Here is a 12,838-nt window from a genome sequence, read left to right on the forward strand (position 1 = left end):
CCGATTTTGGTCACGAATGATCCAAAACGGATCTCTAGTCTCATCGATTTTGGAAACGAATGATCCCAAAGCGGCGGCAAGCACGCGGAAGGTGCCGAGCACACGAAGCCTCTGATCTGGGCTGGCTGTAGCGCTCCAATCGGTTCGGCGTGTGTGCGTGTGCTTCCTGATCGATTCTGCTTGCCGCGTGTTTTGTGCGTCTCGCCGGATTGTTGTTGCTTGCGTGAGAGACATGTTGAGACTAGCCTGATTTTCAACAGAGATCGGCCGACCGCCAGATTCCGGCGAGGCACGGAAGAGATGGAGGCGGTCTTACTCGAGGACGGGAGGCCGGCCGGTGTTCGAAGATCTGCGGCCGCCTATAAATTAAATCTGATTTTTTATTTTACGTTTTTACAAACATAAAAAATGTATAACGCTTTTCTAAATTTGGAGGGGCAATGCCAAAACAGAGAGGTCATGATGAGGTATCAAAAGTACAAATAATTTGAAGAAATATGTCTCGGGAAAAAGATAACAGCAACAAAAATTATATGTTACAGCTCGTGCATCGCATGATTTTACTCCTACGCTCCCCATCCAACCGGTTGCCCACAAAAGGAGTAAAATGCACGCACCGTTCCTTAACTTAGGAACATGTGCTATTTGGTCATCGAATTTAGGTTTCAGTGTTTTCAGAACTAAATTATCTTAAGTGGCTAATATACGGTCCTTTTATACTTGAGTAAATTTCAAGGAATCACAGTTTGAGACATGCTTCTCACAGAACCACAGTTTGCGATAATTTTCTCACAAAACCACATTTCTTGCGCCTAATTTTCTCGGTTCGTCCAAAACACAATTTGAAGCGCGATTTGGGCGCAAAGAAAAGATGAACGAAATTATGCAGGGCCTAACGTAAAAATGGATGCGACCTGAGAGTGGGCCCCACTTGTAAGAAATCGTGTCAAACGAGCTTCAAATCGTGTTTTGGCTGAACCGAGAAAATTAGGCGCAAGAACTGTGGTTTCGCAAGAAAATTGTCGCAAACTGTGGTTCCGTGATAAGGATGACTCAAATACGGTGTTTCTTTGAAATTTACTCTTTTTACTTCTACACGTGCGCGAATGGGTATCTATTAATCTGGCATGTCAATTAAATCAAACGCTTGACATCTGCTCTCACGAAAATATATCCCCGGGACAGATCACCTCAACCAACCCTACCACTCGGCCGTCCCACGAGCCACCTGCCATGGTGGCGGCGCCGGAAGTCCCCGTTGCCAAGAAGGCGAGGAAGCTGGAGGAAATCGATCTGATCAGCTCCCTCCCCGTCGAGATCCTCAACACCATCATCTCTCACCTCTCCATCGGCGACGGCGTGCGCACCACCGCCCTCTCCCGCCGGTGGCGTCACCTGTGGCGCATCTCTCGCTCAACCACGTTTCCGATATCAACGGGTGTGGCTGCCACCGCTTCACCGTCGTGTCCAAGATGGCAAGATCCTCTCCGAGCACAAGGGCCCGGCACGCCGCTTAAGCCTCCGTGTCTTCAAATCAGCGATCCTAACTCCAGACCGCTGGCTCAGGTACCCCGCTCTCCGAAATCTCCAGGAGATTGAACTCTGGCTCCCGAAGTACGACGCTCCAGTGCCAATATCCTTGCTCCGCTTCGCGCCGACCCTGCGCGTTGCCACTTGCCAGATTCGGCAATTGCAGCTTCTTTGAGGACGACACCACACCGTCGTTTAACTTCCCTTGCCTAGAAAAGCTCACCATGGAACTCCTTTCCGTACGGGGAGACACCCTCCAAGGCCTGCTCGCTGGCTGCCCTGTCCTCGACACCTTGCTGCTTGACTTTGAGTACCTGCTCACCAATTCAGGGACTCTTCGGAGAATCGTCATCCGTGGATGTCGGCATTGCTCTCAACTAGTCATAGAAAATGCCCCTAGCCTAGAAAGATTGGTCAGAAGACTCGTAACTGTTGTTCTCCCCGAGCCAGTCATCCAGTTAATCAAGGCACCAAAATCTTGGGCTCCATGACAGACGATTTTACACAACTCAATCTTGGGTCTGTGACTTCTCAGGTAGCTATGGCCAACTTGTATCTTGGATGCAATACTGCACATCATATGGTGTATCTGATCCTGTTTTATAATGTGCATGCCTTCTCTGTTATTAGGGAATGGTTGCTGGCAACTCCAAAACGCTGATGCGCAGCGCCAAGGTTTTGCATCTCAATCTTGGGTCCGCGACTTCTCAGGTAGCTGTGGCCAACTTGTATCTGGGATTCAATAATATGCATCATATGTTGTATCTGATCCTGTTTTGTAATGTGTATGCCTTCTCTATTATTAGGGAATGGTTGCTGGCAACTTGAAAATGCTGATGCGCAGCGTCAAGGTTTTGCATCTCACGTCTAGTGGCCCTAATCTTGATGCAGTTATTGTCTTCCTCAAATCATTCCCTTGCTTGGAGAAGCTGCACATCAAATCATACCAAGACAAGACTATTGCACCCACATTGAGAAAGAAATACCAAACCTAACTATTTTTATAACGAAAATCTGCAATTATTAATCTACCAGCAAAAGGTAGTAAAGTTAATGTTTGAGTTTAAGGCCCTGCTGTGCCTTGAAGCACTTTAAACATTAAGCTAAAGAACATTAAAAAAAATATGAAATTCAATGTAAGTGGTTCTCAGATCCTGCATGATACTCCATAAGAGATGGTGGCTCTCCATTATTTGGGATCCAGTGACAGTGATTGAAACTTGTTAAATAGAAGGAATTATTAGTTCTCAAACAATTTTGGTCACTTATCCCGTCACCTCATATACATAATCCAGATACTCAGCTAGATAGCTAAATAATCGAACAAATAGTTATTCTAAGTGACCTAGCTAGATAAAGGACGTTGAACTATGTGAAATTCAAAGAAGAACTACCTATATACCAGAGAGATTAATTAGTGCTGCGGAATTGTATATACATAAGGCGGAGAAGAAATAGTAAGTACCTATCGACATTTGTGCTGCAAGTCGGAATTTCGGACTACAGCGTTGCATTCTTTTTAAGATCCTTGGGTGTCCTCGCTGGATACTTTGCATTATCTGCACATTCGATGATATCTTCATGGCACAAAATTAAAAATAATCATCAAGAAGACAACGATGAATCTCAGAAATATAGTTGTACAATATACTGTCCGAGTTGTGTAGATGTACGAATACTTAGTGATTAACAAAGAAGATTTATCATGTGGAAATGTAGGCATCATAAAAAAATTCATGTAAAGTTAGCTTGACAACACAAAAGTTTTGTTGTAATTTTGTACTTACAGATCGATATTTGTATTTCATAGAACAATTAATTGATGGATATGTTGGTTTTACTAGTCAAGTGAGAAGGTAGTAGATGTAGCAACAGTAGTTACTGTTGCATCCTTTGATAATGTAGGTGTTGCCCTGGTAGAAATGCCAAGTACCCGTTAACAGTTACATACTAAAGGATGTGATTTTCAGTCAACAAAATGAGAACTGACAAGATATATAACACATAACAATTGGAATTTAACAAGAACTACAAGTCTAAATGAATTTATCACAAGTTAGGTCTGGGGAAGACTCCAAGCATCTCTTCTTTGTAGGACACCAGACCATAAAAGAACGCGTTGCCGCGCCCGTACTTGTAGTTGAGAAGGACAGATTTGGATGTAAACTAAAATTAATACTCCCTCCGATCCATAATAATTGTCGCTGGTACTGGAGTGGAGTATGATATAGTAAACGTAAAAAACATAATGATAAAGGCATTTGAAATGGGAATTCTATTTTATTGAATAATAGGCTTCTGTACATGACTTTGAGAATAGCATAAGGACCATGGGAATACATATTCTTTTTCATTTTCTTACATGTGGAACCATCTCCAATTTTTTTGCAAAGCTTTCAAAGACATGACACAAAGCATGATAACAATAGCTGGACAACTGTCCGTGGAAACGGACATATATTAAGCTAGTCCTATCAAAAATCTTGATTGCTCCAGAATCTCCAGTATTTCAACAAAAGCAAACAACCATCATCTTGGTTTTGTATACATAACAGCCAAATCATGCAAAGTGGAAATAACATTAAGTACTAATAACTATGATTCTAAGGAAGTAACCTTCAATTGACCACTGATGACATCAAATAAGGTTATGGAATATTAATTGAATAAGCTTGAATGCTTGGAAAGATTTAGAAACTTTTACCTGTGAGGGCATGTGTGACTTTACTTTAGTTTTAGCTTCCATATTTAAGATTTGTGGGTGATACTGCGTCATTCAGAGGCATTTGGGCTGCAAAACATTGAAAAATAATTATTGCTACTCAAAAACTCCTTAATGAACAGACTATGAAGCAAAGATGGTAAAGGTTGAGTCTGAATACATGGTCTGCATTTTCAATAATAAATTACATAACAGTGACACATTTTGCTGTTGTTGTATCATCCAAGCCTCCAAGCATCTCTAGTTTTGATACTATTTTCTAGGCCATGATAGCGCGTGTTGCCGTGTCTGAATACACGGTCTCCTGTGGTCCAAATGATTTCAGCACGTTATTGAAGGAAAAGCTTGAAGATTTTGAAAAAAAGAATTGCGTATAGACAGTTATGATCTCATTCAGCCGAAGGTAATTCTTTCTATGTAAAGTCCACTTTTATGTTAATAGTTAAATTTTATTAAGATACGGCAACTGTAGTTGAAGATATGGGGACCTAACCAGGGCACCAAAGCCCCGTATCAAGTTTTGATCATTTAATTTGTAATAGGACTGGACTCATAGAACAGTATACATATTTCTTCAAAATGACTTCAATTTTGAGAGACGAGATTGGATGACTGTTCAACCAGATGAGTTACCCGCATGATCCCGATTGGTGTAGCCATAGCCACCTGTGTGTTATTTTGGTCTCATCCATTTGTGTGAAAATCCCAGATTTGTATGCTCAGTGTAGTTTTTTATCTGCCGATCATGGGGCTGAATCCTCCTTTGGGGTTTAAAGCTTCTCTTGCAAACCAATTCATCAACAAAGCCTCAAGTTTCAAGCAACACCGGAAGGTACCGCATCTCTCTTCATATCTCCACATAGCTTTCTGGTTTGCCATTAATCTCCAAGACCGTTCCAACACTTGATGTTCTGTAGGTTGGATAAAAAGTACCCACGGTATGAGCTAATATGGGAAGATCCTAATCAGCTCTCAAGAAAGGTATGTCTGTACAGTGGGCTCCTTTAGAATGTTGTTCTTCATACTGATGATAGGATCTTGTTCCTGACGGTTTCTTTTGGGAAATTTTGTAGTCATTCTATTTGCCTGTATCGTTTTAATTTTGCTGATAACAAGCAGATGGAACAGTGGAATATGTCACCTCCTCCCCTTTATCTATGGAGCCGCAGTGATTATGCTCAGAGACATTAAGAGATTGCTAAATCAAAGGGGCACCTTTGCAGCAAAAAAAAAACTGTGCCTCGGTAATTCTAAAGGGAAGCTGGAAATGGGCATTGCGGACATCCACGACAAAGAAATGCAAGAAGAGAGACCCGCAACAGCCTCCGTTATAGGACAGTTCATGGTAACCAGAAGATGGCAATGTGTGTCAAGGAGCCTGATGGAGCTGTATGGCCTCATGGCTCGTGATGGTCAAGAACTATGTGTGTTTGTATTGGTAAGAAAACACGGTTGATATACATGTGTTTGAAATGAAAAGAACCGATACTTGCATTTTAGATTATTTTTATTTCGTCTTGTTGTTCTGTAGCAATGCACAGGTACCTTACTAGTAACTATGATTCTCAAGAAGTAACCTTAAATTGACCACTGATAACATCAAATAAGATTATGGAATATTATTTAGATAAATGACCAAGAATACTTGGAAAGGTTTAGAAAACTTTTATCTGTGAGGGCATGTGCGATTTTACTTAAGTTTTAGTTTCCATATTTAAGATTTGTGGGTGATCCTGCATTATTCGAGGCATTTGGGCTGCAAAACAGAATGAAAAATAATTATTGCTACTCAAAAACTCCTTAATATACTGACCAAAGCAAAGATGGTAAAGGTTGAGTCTGAATATATGGTCTGTATTTTTTTCAATCAATTACATAGAAGTGACACATTATGCTGTTGTTGTATCATCACAGGAGTATCAACAAAAAATGCCATCAACAACATTAAATACAGTAATTGTGTGTATCCGTTCTCGTGAGGACAGAAGATAAAGAAACAGTAGCCATGCATCAATTCTTACCGATTGCACCACAACACTGAGACACATCCACACTTCCACAAAACTGCTGGCTGCCTAAAACTAAAATATTCAAAGCCTCAAACGGCACAAAATAATATTACCTCATGGCAATATTGTGCTTTAGGGACCATGGCTCCTTGCGGCGGCCAGTTTGTGTAAGTTTCAAAATTCTCGTGTGCTTCTCTTTCTAGGTTCATTTGCCTTCTACAAATAGAGCATATACACAATGATGATATGACCATTCTATTATAATAACAGCATGCTTCCAAAAGAAATAGAATAAAAACATCCGATACTCCAACAAAAATTAAAATGGTCAGACAAGAAAACAATTACTAAAGTGTGGAAGAGAATAGCATTGCGGTGGATTATCATAATCCCATTTTTTTCGCCCGCTTTTCACTATTTTCGTGTTTGGCTAACCAACTTTTCCCTACTTTCGTGTGTATTTTTCCACAGCATATTATAAAGTAAGTTCACCGCAGTACAGTTCAGCAATGCCAAACTGAGCCTCAGCATATCCGGTAAATCATATTGTGCGCAATGCCAAGGATAAGGAAATATTAATAAACATCTGGCATAGTGGTATCCAGTCTAGTGTGCTGCTTGTATATATTGTCAATACATGATATTACTGCATATTAAGGCCAAGTCGTTGGCATACTGCAATAGTGTTATGGATTAACTTTGATCCTCACGACCTATTTGAATACTTAAATGCTGCTAGTATAATGGCAATGATATAAATAATATTCCTCCGTTCCATAATTCTTGTCTCAAATTTGCCCAAAAATGGATGTATCTATTCCTAAAAAGGATCTAGATACATGTAACATTTCGACAAGAATTATGGAACGGAGGGAGTACTTATGAACTAAGCTGGAGTGGAGCTTGTTAATCAACTTTTCTGCATTTTCTCTTAATAGCTACATCACTTTCCGTTTGTTTTCCATGGTACACAGTTCCAAATCTCCCAGAACCAAGTTCCGTAAGTTCTTTCTTCAATGGTGTGCAAAGAATTTTCTTCATACATTTTCCCTCTGCTTTCCATGGTACACAGTTCCAAATGTGCAAGAACCAAGTTTATAAGTTCTGCATTATTGATGATGTGCAGATAAATTTGTATACATTCCAATTCCAGCAAGATAATTCAGAGATACTGTAGCCAAATTTATACTGAGAGATATCAAAGTACGCTGTCAAGCCAAGAACACTGGACAAACTTATGGTGGGTGAACACAGAAGGGAAGGAGGAGAGAGAAGCGAGCTCTACCTACGGTCGGTGCCGATGGAGTGCGACGGTCGGCGATGAGGACCCTCGACAGTGTCGTTCCCTCTTGCTTGCTATTGGAGAGCGAGCAGGCGGCAACAAGGCGCCTCCCAGCGCGCCTTTTCCAGTGCGCTTCACTTTCCTTCCTCGTGGAGACTCCTGGTCAACTTCTTCCGCCTGTTATTGCTCATCAGGCGAGAGGAGCCGCCGTGCCTGGACGAGTCACCCGCGAAACCCTAAATCCCGCTAATGCAGGCTGCAGGAAAGGGGTGGGTGTCTTGCACTGCCTCGGCATCGATCCTTGTCGCCGAGAATGGCGAGAGGGCAGGCCGCCGTCTCTCGTGCGGGAAGGGGAGGCGGGGCAGCGCCGCGGTAGGGGAGACGATGCGCCATCGCCATGGGGCCATTGGGGTCTGGACTCTGGAACTGGACGACGTCACTGTTCGTCAATGGGCCGAGATTTCGGCCCAGTTAAGCAGACATTTCCGAGTTTTTATTTCTGGCCGAGCAGCGGGCAGCGGCCGAAGACAACGGTGGACGGACGGTTAGAGATCCGAGTGGGTACAGCGAACGGCTGGCGGGCGTTGGTGATGCCCTCAGAATTTCTGATGGTCGAAAGTGCGTTGTGTTTTGTTGTCCTTGTTAGACGAATACGCGCGCTTTGCCGTGCCGCTAAATAAAGTTTTATGTGAAATTTTCTCCACTGTCTCTCTCCTCCATCATTTGCACCTCGACCATTTCCATATCCTCCGTTGAGCATGTTTTTTGTGATTTTTGTTCTTTAAGTTGGTGTTACGTACACACATTTGTGAAAATTTCTCCATTGTCTCACTCCTCCTTCCTTTGCATCTACATCCTCCTCTTTGCCCCCATTGTTGCTATTCCCTTTCTTGAACTCTAAATACTATAAGAACTTCTAACTTTGTCATAAGTTAAACTTCTACAAATTAGTCCAAGTTTATAGAAAAACCAAGATCTACAATATATACCACTTGAGTATAATATGAAAATAAGTGTAATGACAAAATTAATTTGGATCTCTAGATGTTGATATTCAAGTGAATAATGCATAGCAATTTCGTCAAATTCTTTTCTCTTTTTACCATTGGAAGGATTTTCCAGGACAAGGCGTTTGGAGATGCTGTAGAGGCACTACTAGAGAGGGATCTATGAAAAATGAAAAACACATGATCGGTAGGGAAGCTGGACCACATAGATACTTTTCTTAATTTAGTAACGGATTTGCTAATCCTCGGTCGCCTGAGAAATCGATTTTCTCAGTCGACGTTATGAACCAGATCACACACAGAGATTATTGCGGGCGTTAGAAGTAGAGCCCGAGAAAATATATTAATAGATGAAGAGAAAACGCCTATATGAATTGATTGGTGCAGTGGCTCCTACCTTTGTGCTGGGTAAAAGGTACAAGAGGTTGCAAATTTGATACCCATGTTTGCGATTTTCTTGGTTTTCTTCATTTCGTTTCTTTTTTCTTACGTTTTTCATCTTCTTTGTTATTTCAGTTTTGCTATTAATTCTTTGCCTTTTCTTATCTGTTCATTTTTCTTGACTTTGATTGGTTTTCATTATGCCTTCTATTTTCTTTTTCATATGCAACTCTGGTGTCATAATATTTTGCACACAATTTGTTTTTTGTAATAATTTTTCGTTATATTTTTTATGAATTGCACACTCTGAGTTGCACAAATTATATATTTTGCACTCACGTAAAATGTAATAATAGGTAAGTTTCACTTCTTTTTTTCTCGTGTCCTAATTTTTTTGGATGAGATGCATATTCCAAAGACCATAATTGCATGTGAATTGCAACTGCAAGTTTTCAACTTGGTGGACGTTGCAACTGCAATTTTTCGATTCAAGTGGACGTTGCAAGTGCATTTTTTTTTGGCTGCACAATAGTTTCGACTATAATTTTTCCAGTTGCAGCCGTAGTTTTTTCAGTTGCAACTGTAAATTTCCGGCGTGTGACTTTGCAACTTTAATTTTGTAAATTTGTCATTGAGTGAGTTGTATGTGATTGAGATTTAAAATATTTTCATATTTCTCGAGTGTTCGGCATGATTTTGTACTAAAGTACATGTCAAATGTTTGAGCAGGACATCATGCATAAGGAAGAAAATAATGAAAAAGGATATTCAAATATGCACATCATATATACATGCACTGATTATTGATTGATTAGTTCTGCCTATACATGCATGAGACATGCATCAGCCACATGCCTCAAGGCTAGGCTAACCGGGAAAAAGGTTTATACCCATACGCATTTGCAGCTGGGCCTGGGCGCATCCGATTAAAACCAGCCAGGAGATAAGCGAGTTTTGGAGCGTCGACTGAGAAAAAAATATGTGTGTGTTCCCTTCAAAACTTTTGTTGAACATAACTAAATGTTCTGTTCATATGGCATTGTACATGAGTCTCGAGCTCATATACATAATATATATAGTCGGACACATAGTAGCTCTTGTTCCCAAAAGACAAGTTCAGAATCAGTAGTGTAGTGTGCACAGGATCACACTATTTCATGATAGCAATCAGCTTCACAAAACAACAGCTAACTACAACAAGCTACGTCATGTATACTTAGTAATCATGCTGCGCCATCTTCATCATTAGTAGTATGATGTTGAGTAGTAGCACCATGTTGTTTTTGATCAGGGAGTATGAGTACGCACTCCCAGCATGCATGGAATGATCCTGTCACGGGAGTATCATCATCATCATCGTCTTGGGATGGGGAAGATGCCACCTAAAAGAAAGAAAAAAGGTAAAAAATCGGGTACATAAATGCTTAAAAACATTGCAATTTGCACAATAAACAAGGTAAATAAATCAGGCACATGGTGTTGCTTGTGCACTGTTCGGTTGAGAACTGAGTTTTTGTTCAGATCTATAATCTTTGTCACAAATATATTGCTTGCGCTACAGCCTGGCATTCGATCTTGCACTACAATCTAAGAGTATGGTTTCATCCTTAAAAAACAGAATCTGCATCTATTACTCAATCTTACTGAAAATTGCATGCACAGGAAAAAATAGTACAAGGTCACGATGAACCTAATGGACCCTCACAAATCAATAGGGAATCTATATAGGATTTGATATCACAATGCAACAAATACATGGAGAGGAAAACAGTTAGAGAATAAGCAAGAAGCTCACTTCAATTGATGTACAAGCGGAGCTGCCTACAGCTGTAGCACTTCAAGAAATATGCTAGAGTTAATTCAATCCTCGGTTCCACAATAGGAGTTCCTTAAAAAATGAATCAAACACATACACTTAGTATTCATCCATGCAATTTGGTTTATAATTTAGCATTGACTGATATAACAAAGATGAACAAGCTAGATGAAGAAATTATATTGTATGATCCAAACACGAGCAGTAGAACAATTGAACTGACCACCTAAGCGAGTAGATACTCAAGCTGAGTGGAGTACAATTTATTCCTTCAAAATAAATATGGGTGTGTCAACACATAAAAAATCTTAATGCATGCACAAAGAATAAATTGTGCTGTTATACTTAACCACAAAAGGAAGCAGAAGCAACCTCTCCTGCGCATCGCCTTGTCTTGTTCTTGAGAACTACTATAACACATAAATTCTGCGATATTGCAGCAAGGAGTATTAAAATTTAAAAATGTTGCAGAAGGAAGAGGCCTTGTATTTTGTTACAGCAAAGCAAGGAATAGTATATGTTTCTGAAATTTCCTTACAAGCAATGTAGTAAAACAACTTAATATGTTATACATAGTTAATATTTCTAGAAAAGCCACACAACCACATCGAAAATTTGGGACCTTTGAATGTTTTTTCTTTATCTTCTACTGTAGAAATAGGAAGGCTTGATTAAATCAAGTCATGAGGTGCCAGCACCAAGTTCCAATAGATTTTCTAAAGTCAGATACTTAGTAGGTATGTACAAACCTCGTTAACAAATAGATACGAAGAGCAGAGTTACGAGAGGAGAGACGGAAGGACGCAGGATCGAGAGCGTCGCCGGAGATCGAGGCCGGTACTCAATGCAGGACGGCAGAGGTGGCGCAAGATCAAGGGCTTGGCGACGAGGCGGCTCGCCATGGCTGCTGCGTCTCTCTGGGCGAGGGAGAGAGAAGACATTAATCAGGGCGTCTAATGGGAGCTCTGGGCACGTGGCACGCCCCGCTCTCTCGTAATCTCGTTGGCTCAAGCGGGGCCAGGCGCTGCAGCGACTTAAACGCAAGCGGGTAAGCTGCGGCGGGCGGTGAGAAGGTTTTATTTTGGTAATTACGTCACGGTGGGTCCCGCTAATGACGCACGACTGATAGCGCAATCGGCGTGGGGCTGGTTCGCGTTTATTCTGTGCTCCAGTTGTTTGCGCTTTTTTTCGCATTAAAACTTCCTCGTGGCCGGCACCCCTCCCGCTCACTTTCCCAAATGCTATGGCCACCCGGTCGAGTATTAGCTTGCCCCAGAGAATTTACGCTGGACGAAAAGAATTACTAGCTTTTTTTTTGCGAAGAAAAGAATTACTAGCTACAGTAGCTAGAACGGATCAATGGATCTGGTCAGGGCTCATTCGGTTTGCAGGATTTGGAAAACATATGAATAGGAAAAATGGAGGATTGGAATGGCATGCAAATTGCAATCCTACGGATTTTAAAATGAGGTATCACCTAATGCTTAGAATCTTTAGGAATTAGGTCAATTTGCACACATTCCTTAGAAATCTAGCATATTCATTCATATGAAACGAATGCTACACATAGAAAAAAATCCTAAGGGTTGAAATCCTTTAGAAATCTTTTAAAAATCCTGCAAACCGAACGAGCCCTCAACAAAAACAAATATTGCTAGTACTCTGTGTATCTTTTTTTTTGACAGCCAACTATGGGCATCCTTGTACGTACTCACAATTGCAAAGTTAAATAATGCAAAGAGCCATTCAGCAATTGTGTGGATAGAGTTTAGTCAACTATCCACACTAACCTTTTCCCAAAAAAAAACTATTTAGATTAACTATTTAACTCCTACTTGTATTGTTTACTCATACAAAAATTTCTACTTGTAATGTAAATCTCTGACTTTAAATACATGATCGATATTCAGATTGGTAAGATAGAAATAACATCACTATATTTGTCAGGAAAATATTTCCATGATAGAAATTCTAGATCAGAGGTTGTGCCAAAATATTTAGAACCTTATCTACTATGAATAGAAAAGGTAATTTTCTCATTTTTATTTTCAAGTATCCTTGTGTTATTCCTTTTTTTATGTCCTAGCACCA

General features: G+C 40.6%; 3 long non-coding RNA genes across 6 annotated transcripts; 1 reads left to right on the forward strand and 2 right to left on the reverse strand.

Annotated features, from left to right (window-relative positions):
* Positions 1–603: 603 nt before the first annotated feature.
* On the reverse strand, positions 604–7,686 carry LOC106865640. 2 transcript variants are annotated; one of them, XR_001404981.2, is made up of 3 exons: positions 7,547–7,686; positions 6,375–6,477; positions 604–4,321 (listed from the first exon to the last, which is right to left on the reverse strand). It is a non-coding gene; the product is annotated as an uncharacterized LOC106865640 (long non-coding RNA). The 2 variants fall into 2 exon arrangements; XR_002961220.1 differs by lacking the exon at positions 6,375–6,477 and having other exon boundaries at positions 1,114–4,321; positions 7,547–7,676.
* On the forward strand, positions 1,925–8,251 carry LOC104585278. 3 transcript variants are annotated; one of them, XR_732885.3, is made up of 6 exons: positions 1,925–2,065; positions 2,161–2,241; positions 2,337–5,084; positions 5,170–5,233; positions 5,372–5,690; positions 6,733–8,251. It is a non-coding gene; the product is annotated as an uncharacterized LOC104585278 (long non-coding RNA). The 3 variants fall into 3 exon arrangements; XR_002961219.1 differs by having other exon boundaries at positions 7,388–8,251; XR_002961218.1 differs by lacking the exon at positions 6,733–8,251 and having other exon boundaries at positions 5,372–5,765.
* A 1,647-nt stretch (positions 8,252–9,898) lies between these two features.
* LOC112269230 lies at positions 9,899–11,031 on the reverse strand. Its single transcript, XR_002960746.1, has 3 exons — positions 10,971–11,031; positions 10,727–10,819; positions 9,899–10,313 (listed from the first exon to the last, which is right to left on the reverse strand). It is a non-coding gene; the product is annotated as an uncharacterized LOC112269230 (long non-coding RNA).
* Positions 11,032–12,838: the final 1,807 nt, after the last annotated feature.

The sequence above is a fragment of the Brachypodium distachyon genome, chromosome 5, assembly GCF_000005505.3.
Source record: "Brachypodium distachyon strain Bd21 chromosome 5, Brachypodium_distachyon_v3.0, whole genome shotgun sequence".
NCBI lineage: Eukaryota > Viridiplantae > Streptophyta > Magnoliopsida > Poales > Poaceae > Brachypodium > Brachypodium distachyon.